The sequence below is a fragment of the Peromyscus eremicus genome, chromosome 11 (genome assembly GCF_949786415.1).
Source record: "Peromyscus eremicus chromosome 11, PerEre_H2_v1, whole genome shotgun sequence".
In the NCBI taxonomy this organism is placed as follows: domain Eukaryota; kingdom Metazoa; phylum Chordata; class Mammalia; order Rodentia; family Cricetidae; genus Peromyscus; species Peromyscus eremicus.
Window position 1 is genome coordinate 14,650,752 of NC_081427.1, and position 7,710 is coordinate 14,658,461.

Genomic DNA, 7,710 nt, shown 5'->3' on the forward strand with positions numbered 1-7,710 from the left:
TTGACATCCATGGAAGGCCTGCCCTTTTCTGAAGGGAAGTGGAGAAGTGGATGGGGTCTGAGGGTAGGGAGAGTAACTGGAAAGAAAGGAGGGGAAACTGTGGTCAGGATGTAAAAAAAAAATAATTTGAAAACAGAGAAAAATTCTTACAATCAAAAACAAACAAAACAAAAAAATACAAAAAGTTATCACTATCTACAATGAATAAGCAAATGCCAATCAAAATCTTTGAAGAAGTGAAGATTTTACCTTACTGATTAATATGACTTTTATAGGTGAGTTTTTGGAAAACCCTGAAATGCCTTTGGAAGATAAATAACCTATATGAATATGAAATAAAATAATATAGAGAAACAAACAAATCAGACATTTCCTTGGTCCCTGTCACATAACTGCCATGGTTAAGTTATGAATTCCTCTGGTTCTACATCCTCAAGTCTGAAGCAAGTTGGCTATATGAGGCAAATTATATACTTCCTTGAGTCCAAAAATCCCATGATTTTAGGACAGACTGGTTTATTTGTGAAATATACTCTTGAACACTGTAATTATTTTATTTCTATGTATTAACATTAAATCAAAGAATTAAAAGGCATTTCTTTTTAACATATCTTTAAATATATGATTTGTTGCCATATACTATAATCCAAAAACCGTATCAATTATATTAATAAGATTAATTAATATATTACATATAATATATTTAATTTTTGCAGTTCATTATTATAAAGTGCCTAACTTTTTGAGATGACTTCAACCTTGTAGAATTCCCACTAGAATTTATTTTTCTATATTTAAATAAGGAGGAAGAGAATTTCAATAGAAATGCATATTTATATTTATGTTAATGTAATATGATGATTAAAAAATGAAATGTTCTAATGTTAATTTTAATAGTCTGGGATAAATATTGAAAGTGAATATATTTTGCTTGTCAGTACAAACTTTAAAAGTTATCTTTTGTTATAGAACACTTAAGTGCTTTGAGATACATTTAACATTAATTGATTAAAATTATTTCTAAGGTTTTATATGGCACTACAGGGGAACTCATAAGAGATTAAGAAATAAGGGAATAAAAGGCATTAAAACAGGGTAATTACAATTCAAAGCCACGTTTAATGCACTAAGATTGGTGAAAGGACCCCCTGGTTGTAGCTGAGCTTTTTCTCCTTCCCACACCTTTCCAGGATTCAATGAAGAGGCCATTCAGTAATACAGTTATTCTTCAATGAGATGGATCACCAATGGGAGGGTGCAAATGGACACTGTTCAGAGCATGGGTCTTGTTTCTTGAAATGTTTCTATTGGAGCCTGATATTTTTTTCTGTATAAGGAGTAATCTACAGTAAAACTAAAAGTGGCTTTGCCTAGAGTAGAGGGCCAGACCAACATTTTACACCGGTTCTAACCCAGGTTATTGTGCTCCAGGAAAAGTGATAGTTGTGGATGTGTGAGTGGAGCTTGTCGTCACAGAAAACTGCATTCATATACACCTCACAACTCCACTGGGGGACATAGGTCTTGGGCTTCTATGTGTCTGTGTCGTTTGAGAGCAGATATGGGTTCCTCTGTTTTCGACTACCTTAAAAGGTACTGGTGTGGTGAACAGCCTTGGGGGAGGAACAGTGGTCCTCTCAAGACCCAGGGGTATCTCCCATTACTGCGAGAATAAAAAAGATAACTATCTCCTTCTGAGGAATAGTTATTGATTCTTATTGCCCATTAGAATGTATTTGGAGCTGCTGATCTGGCAGGGGAGTACCACGATCAAGTAAGTGATTTTCCCAGAGCCAGGCTCATCCACAGCATTTGGGGTATGTGGACCCCTGCGATTTACACAAAAGTGGGAAACTCAGCTGCGTAATTTGGAGTAGTGTGGGACTGCATTCACACTTTCTCCTAGAAGAAAGAAAGGATGAAATAAAGAAAGGGAACTAGGAAGGAAGGAAGGAAGTAAAATAGGAAGGAAGGGAGGGAGGAGGGATGGAAAGAAGGAAGGAAAGAAGGAAGGAAGATTTGGGTTCCTTCAGTTCCAACTAGATCCCTCTGTTGTAACAGAACAGACCCCACAACGTTTTCTGCTGCACACTAGGAACCTTGATTTTCAAAAATATTGGTTACCTTAGGAGCTTGCTTTCTAGTATGACACAAAAAGCAACCTCTATTATGGCTAGTTAATAGGTCCACCTGCATATTATGTTGTCTTCTTTTTTTGCAAGAAGTGTCAAAATGATGGTAAAAATAACTGAAAAGAGCTACTGTAATGGAACAGGAGGGGTGACATCATGACATGTAATAGGAGGCTACATTTCTAGGTGGTTTGATAACCTTGATAACACTGATAAGTCTGACAGAAAAAAAAGCAGACACAGCATCCTCAGAGAAGTCTATTCCAAATGCAGATGGAGTATTTTGTTGGCAGAACCATACAATAACTCCAGCATGAGAGGGAGTGTCAGTGGAACTGATTGGGATGTAGAAAATAATCAGGATGATTAATGAAAACATATTCATGAGTGACAACTGTTCCCCTGACATCTTATCCAGGTGCAAGTATGATTATCCAAAACATTTTCACCTCTGCAAGTATAGCCTGAGAAGTAGAATGTGAACAACCTCAACTAACTTGCTAGAAAAAACAGGATTCAAAAATCTGACCAGCACTCCTATATAAATCCATCATGGAATTGAAATCTAGAGAGTGTGGCTTACTTGGTTTGACCTTAGTATATACTGCCACTTAAAGCTTAACGTTTGTCTGTTGGCTGACTCATATCTGTGCAAACACATGGAGTCTAATCTTTCCTTCAGGGAAGTAGCATTGTAGGAAATAGACAGCATGGAAGAATATCCATCTGTGTATATTTCCACAGATTTTAATGAGTAATCTTCCAGTACAGCTGAAATTCTGAGAAAGATTAGAATTTAAAGGTTTAGATTTAATACAGGCACAGACAAGAGACAATTCAAATGGAAGAGCCTGTCCTCTCCCACTTAGTAGGACAAAAAGAAATTAAGACAATCAAATCAGACAGCATGGAGAAAGGACAATTTGAGACAAAGAAGAAAAAAGCCCATTATTCAAAGTACAAAAGTTGAAGTAAACATAACAAACAGAATTGCTGTGGGATGTTCTGTACGTTAAATGTTGCTCTGATTGGTTAATAAGTAAAACACTGGCCAGTAGCCAGGCAGGAAGTGTAGGCGGAACAGAGAGAGGAGAATTCTGGGAGTGGAAGGCTGAGGCAGAGAGATGCGCCAGCCATTGCCATGAGAAGATCTAAAGATCCCGATAGGCCACGAGCCATGTGGCAACTTATAGATTAATAGAAATGGGCTGATTTAAGATATAAGATCAGTTAGCAAGAAGCCTGCCACGGCCATACAGTTTATAAGAAATATAAGTCTCTGTGTGTTTACTTGGTTGGGTTTGAACAGCCTGGCGGGTGAGAGAGTTTTGTCCTAACCATGGGCCAAGGAGGACTGTGGAAAACTCTAGCTACACAGAATAATTAGAGGGAAACATTAGAGAAAGCATGTTCTCAGAGGGCTGAGCAGCGAGAAGTCACAGATAAGCACACAACTGGAACATCAACAGAACTGGCCCTGAAGACAATAATATGTCCTAACAAATAAGAGGAAGGAAGTTCAAATGGAAGGAAATTTAAGGCTATAAATAAGACTCAAGTATTCACAGTGAAAGGGCACACTATAGCAGTTAGGAATAAAAACATTGGATGCCTTTGATGGAGAGATTAAGAAGCCTAGCTTTTTTCTGTATATAACGAATTAATAATATTTACCCTGGCATTCATTTACAGCAGATCTGTGTGCAACTCCATGCCTGACTAAGTAGCCTGATCTTTCTGGAAGGCAGAGAGAGAGAGAGAGAGAGAGAGAGAGAGAGAGAGAGAGAGAGAGAGAGAGAGAGACAGAGAGACAGAGACAAAGACAGACAGAGAGACAGAGAGACAGAGATACAGAGAGATACAGAGAGCACAGACTCTGCATCTATCATTTTGTCATGATTCATATTCAGGTGAGCTAATTTTGTGTGAATTTCGTAAGTCATGTTACCACATGCAGAAGAAAAGTCTGGGAGAAACAAGTGTTTAGTATTTTCAACACTTACAGCACAAACAATTTCTGTCTTTCCAAACTAGCGAAGTGGGGGAGATGCTTCACACATACAAAAGGATAGCCGTGTTCGGTATCCTTGCCGAGTGATCACTGAAAAATATTTTATCTTATTTATTTGGTTTAGGTGATTTAAATATTTTGTTTAATATTCATACACACATATAAAACATTTGGACCCAAACCACCCCCCACTCTTTCCATGTCAATTCCACCCTTATCCTAAGTATTTTACTCTCCCAACGTTATTTGTGCTCTCTCTCTCTCTCTCTCTCTCTCTCTCTCTCTCTCTCTGTCTAATTTAATACCCACTGCATCCACTTAGTTAAGCCTCCATGCACATGGGAATGGGGCTATTTACTTGAGCAATGGTAGAACGTCAGGGTTCACATCGCTAAAGAAAACTATCTCCTGGTCGTTTGAATGAGAAATGCCCCCCACCCCCACCCCGCGAAAGGCGTGCATATTTCACACATTTGAACACTTGGTTCACCTTGGTGGTACTGCTGAATAGGTGTGGCCTTGCTGGAGGAAGGTTTTGAGAGCTTATAGCCTGGTCTCAGGTCACTTTCTCTGCTTCATTCCTGCTCTCGAAGACGTGAGCTCTTAGCTCCTCACTCCCGCCGTCCTGCCTCTGGCTTGCGGCTGTGCTTTCCCACCATAATGGCTTCTTATCCCTCTAGAATCACAAGCAAAATCATATCTTCCTCTTAGAAGTTGCTTTTGGATTGGAGTTTTATCACAGCGACAGAAAATTAATTAATATGTGCCCTCTCCCAATATCCAACACTTTCAATTAAAAAGCAATCCTCCTCCAATCTTAATATGAAAGTAATTCAAGTTAAACCGACTCATCACAAGAATGTGTTCCATCTGAGTAAGAATAGTAACTCTTAGTCAGTATAGCTATATGGTCATGTGAAATTAGTCTCTAAATAAGGGTAGTGAAGATGCAATAATACACACGCCACTTAATTTATGAATGAGAGTGCATAAATTATCATTTGGGTATCTTTATTTTTTCTTTCCATTTAATTATCTCATTCCATAGCAAGTTAATGTTAGATTTTCAAGTAGCATATTTAAACTCACATTTTCAAGTTTCAAACTGTGTAATTGAGTGTGACCTCTTGGCAATGACCTATTCTGTATAAGCAGAAACTATGAAATTATGTGCAATATCCTGAATTATCATGTCTGATGGTGGTAATAGTCTTACATCTAGACTTAAGTGGGTGAAATAGAGAAAGAAGTAAAATAAATCACTTGGTTTTTGTTTGGGGATTTAGTAAGCCTTAAAGTCCCAAGTTTGGTAAAGTTTTGTTGAAATATAAAGGCTCAAGGATACATTCCCAGGGCAGTGCACTTTGTACAGGATGATAAATTCTGTGTAGCAATAAAAAGCTTCCAACATCTTAAGTGGATTCTTTGAAAATGCTTCTCCCTAGAGATTGTCAACTTCTGAAATGAAGAAAATCTCCTTCACCATCTGCTATTACCACTGGCAGCTTGAAGAGCAATTCACATTTAAATAGCTGTTTCCCCAATCCTCACTCTTGCCGTCTACATGATCCTGAAACGGTAATGTATGCCCAGGAAAGAGCCTGACATAAGATCGTGACACTAATGCACTCTGAATGCCATGTCTGATTTTGCTTTACTGAAATGTTGTCAGTTATTACGTGAGCTAGCTAAAAATATTGTAGGAGACGGTAGCCGGCACATGACAGCAGCTTCTGTGAACATGTGGAGCAGCCTATGGCTCCTCTAAGATATGTCCTTTCTCAGATGTTATTTTTCTACAACACCCAATTTCCAGTCCATGAAAGTCAGAGAATGCTATGTCAGTGCTATCTGGAATTAAACCTGTAGTATGTTGTCATCTAAACCATTTTAGTTGTGACCTGTTAGAACTGTAAGACTTTGTTTTGAAGTTATAATTGTTCTGCCATTGGCTTGGATGATTTGCAAGCTTGAGTTCATGAAGAACCTGCAATAGCGTATCCTACATGCAGTATGTTGGAAAGTAGACTCTAATGTGTGAATTAAATTATATTTATTAGTTTGAATTATAAAAGATTGGTTTAGATAATTTTATAATCAAAGGGGTGCTAACAACCTCTTATAGCTTAACCTGTAGAAATTGACTGGGTTTATAATTATTATTAATTGACTATAAGGATCATTTTTTTACTTATTTTTATTATTTATTTTTATTAAATTTAAAACAATTTGAAATTTAAATATGTTTTAATTATGTTTGTCCCCTATCCTAAATTCCTCTAGATCCTAACCTCCTCCTCCCTACCCACCCAACTTTAAGTTCTTTCTCAAAACAGCAAATCAAAAAACCCAATGCAACATAGAACATTACCTGAAAAGAAAAAGAAAATCACTGAACTGTAATAAGAAGAAAAAGCGTGTGCATACATACCACAACCACCACCACCACCACTACCACCACCAACAACAACAATAACAAACTGGAGGCACAGGTTTTTGGTCAACTACTTCTGAAGGTGAAATCTTCCCTGAAGTAGTTATAAAAACAGTTCTTTGTCCATTCCCTTTCCTGAAATTCAATAGCAGTTCATAACTCCAAGAAAGAGCAATGAGGACTTCCTTGAACTTGTGGCCTGCACCGAGATGTTTTACAGTTTTCCTTTTGGATCTTATAAAAGCGGAGAACTAAAGAGGAAACATCCTTTTCAGTTTTAAACTCATGCTGTTTCATTCTAGTATTCCAGGCATACTCCCCTCCTTTCCTTTTCATTACATGCATGGTGCAAACCAGCTTGCCTCTGATTGAAGCTCTCCATGCTACAGACTTTTCTTCCAATGCCACCTATATCAACCTTGTTGCCAGTCCTTTTAGTTTTGCTAAACTCTTATTATTTCCAAACTAGATGTGATGTTGGTTTGACATCTTTGACATTGCTTTATATATTTTAAGGCTCTTTTACTGAAAATTTTTAAAGCCATGCGGCTGCTTTCTTTCCATAATGGGATTCTTTGCAGAAAATGTTGGTCTCTCCTTAACCTAAGCCAGTATATAGAAAAGCCTGTGTGGGTAATTATTCAGGTGTCTGTTAAATTAGATTAAGAGAAAAATTGGCAAAAGAACAAGTCTCTTGAAAAATAAGAATCCAAGAAAATTCTAGATATGTCTTAGAGATAATTCAGTAATAATGTGTACTTAAACAAACACAAATATGTTTGTTTTTACATAACCATAAAAGAATGTGAGTATATAAGGACCCATAAGTACAGACACATATGTGTTACATAGATTTTGGTATATATGTAGATATATGTTTATGTCAAAGTGTCTAAACAGTTTGTTTACAGAATTTGTTGAATTTGACTTATTATCTTACTACTAATAGGTTCACGGGTTTCAAATGAAGATCTTACTCCCCTCTAACACACCACCAGCTTTCTGTACGTTTTCAGTTTTTCTTAACACACCCCTATCTTCACCCCTCTTCCCATATTTAAAGCTTTTCTTCCTTCCAACTCAATCAGACAGGCAGTGTGGTCTGCTAGTTCCACAGCTCTTTCTTCTGCAAA

The 7,710-nt window shown here is 37.3% G+C and overlaps 1 non-coding gene across 1 annotated transcript; it reads left to right on the plus strand.

Moving 5' to 3' along the window:
* Positions 1–1,742: 1,742 nt before the first annotated feature.
* On the plus strand, positions 1,743–1,905 carry LOC131922064 (U1 spliceosomal RNA). The gene has a single exon (XR_009382182.1). It is a non-coding gene; the product is annotated as a U1 spliceosomal RNA (small nuclear RNA).
* Positions 1,906–7,710: the final 5,805 nt, after the last annotated feature.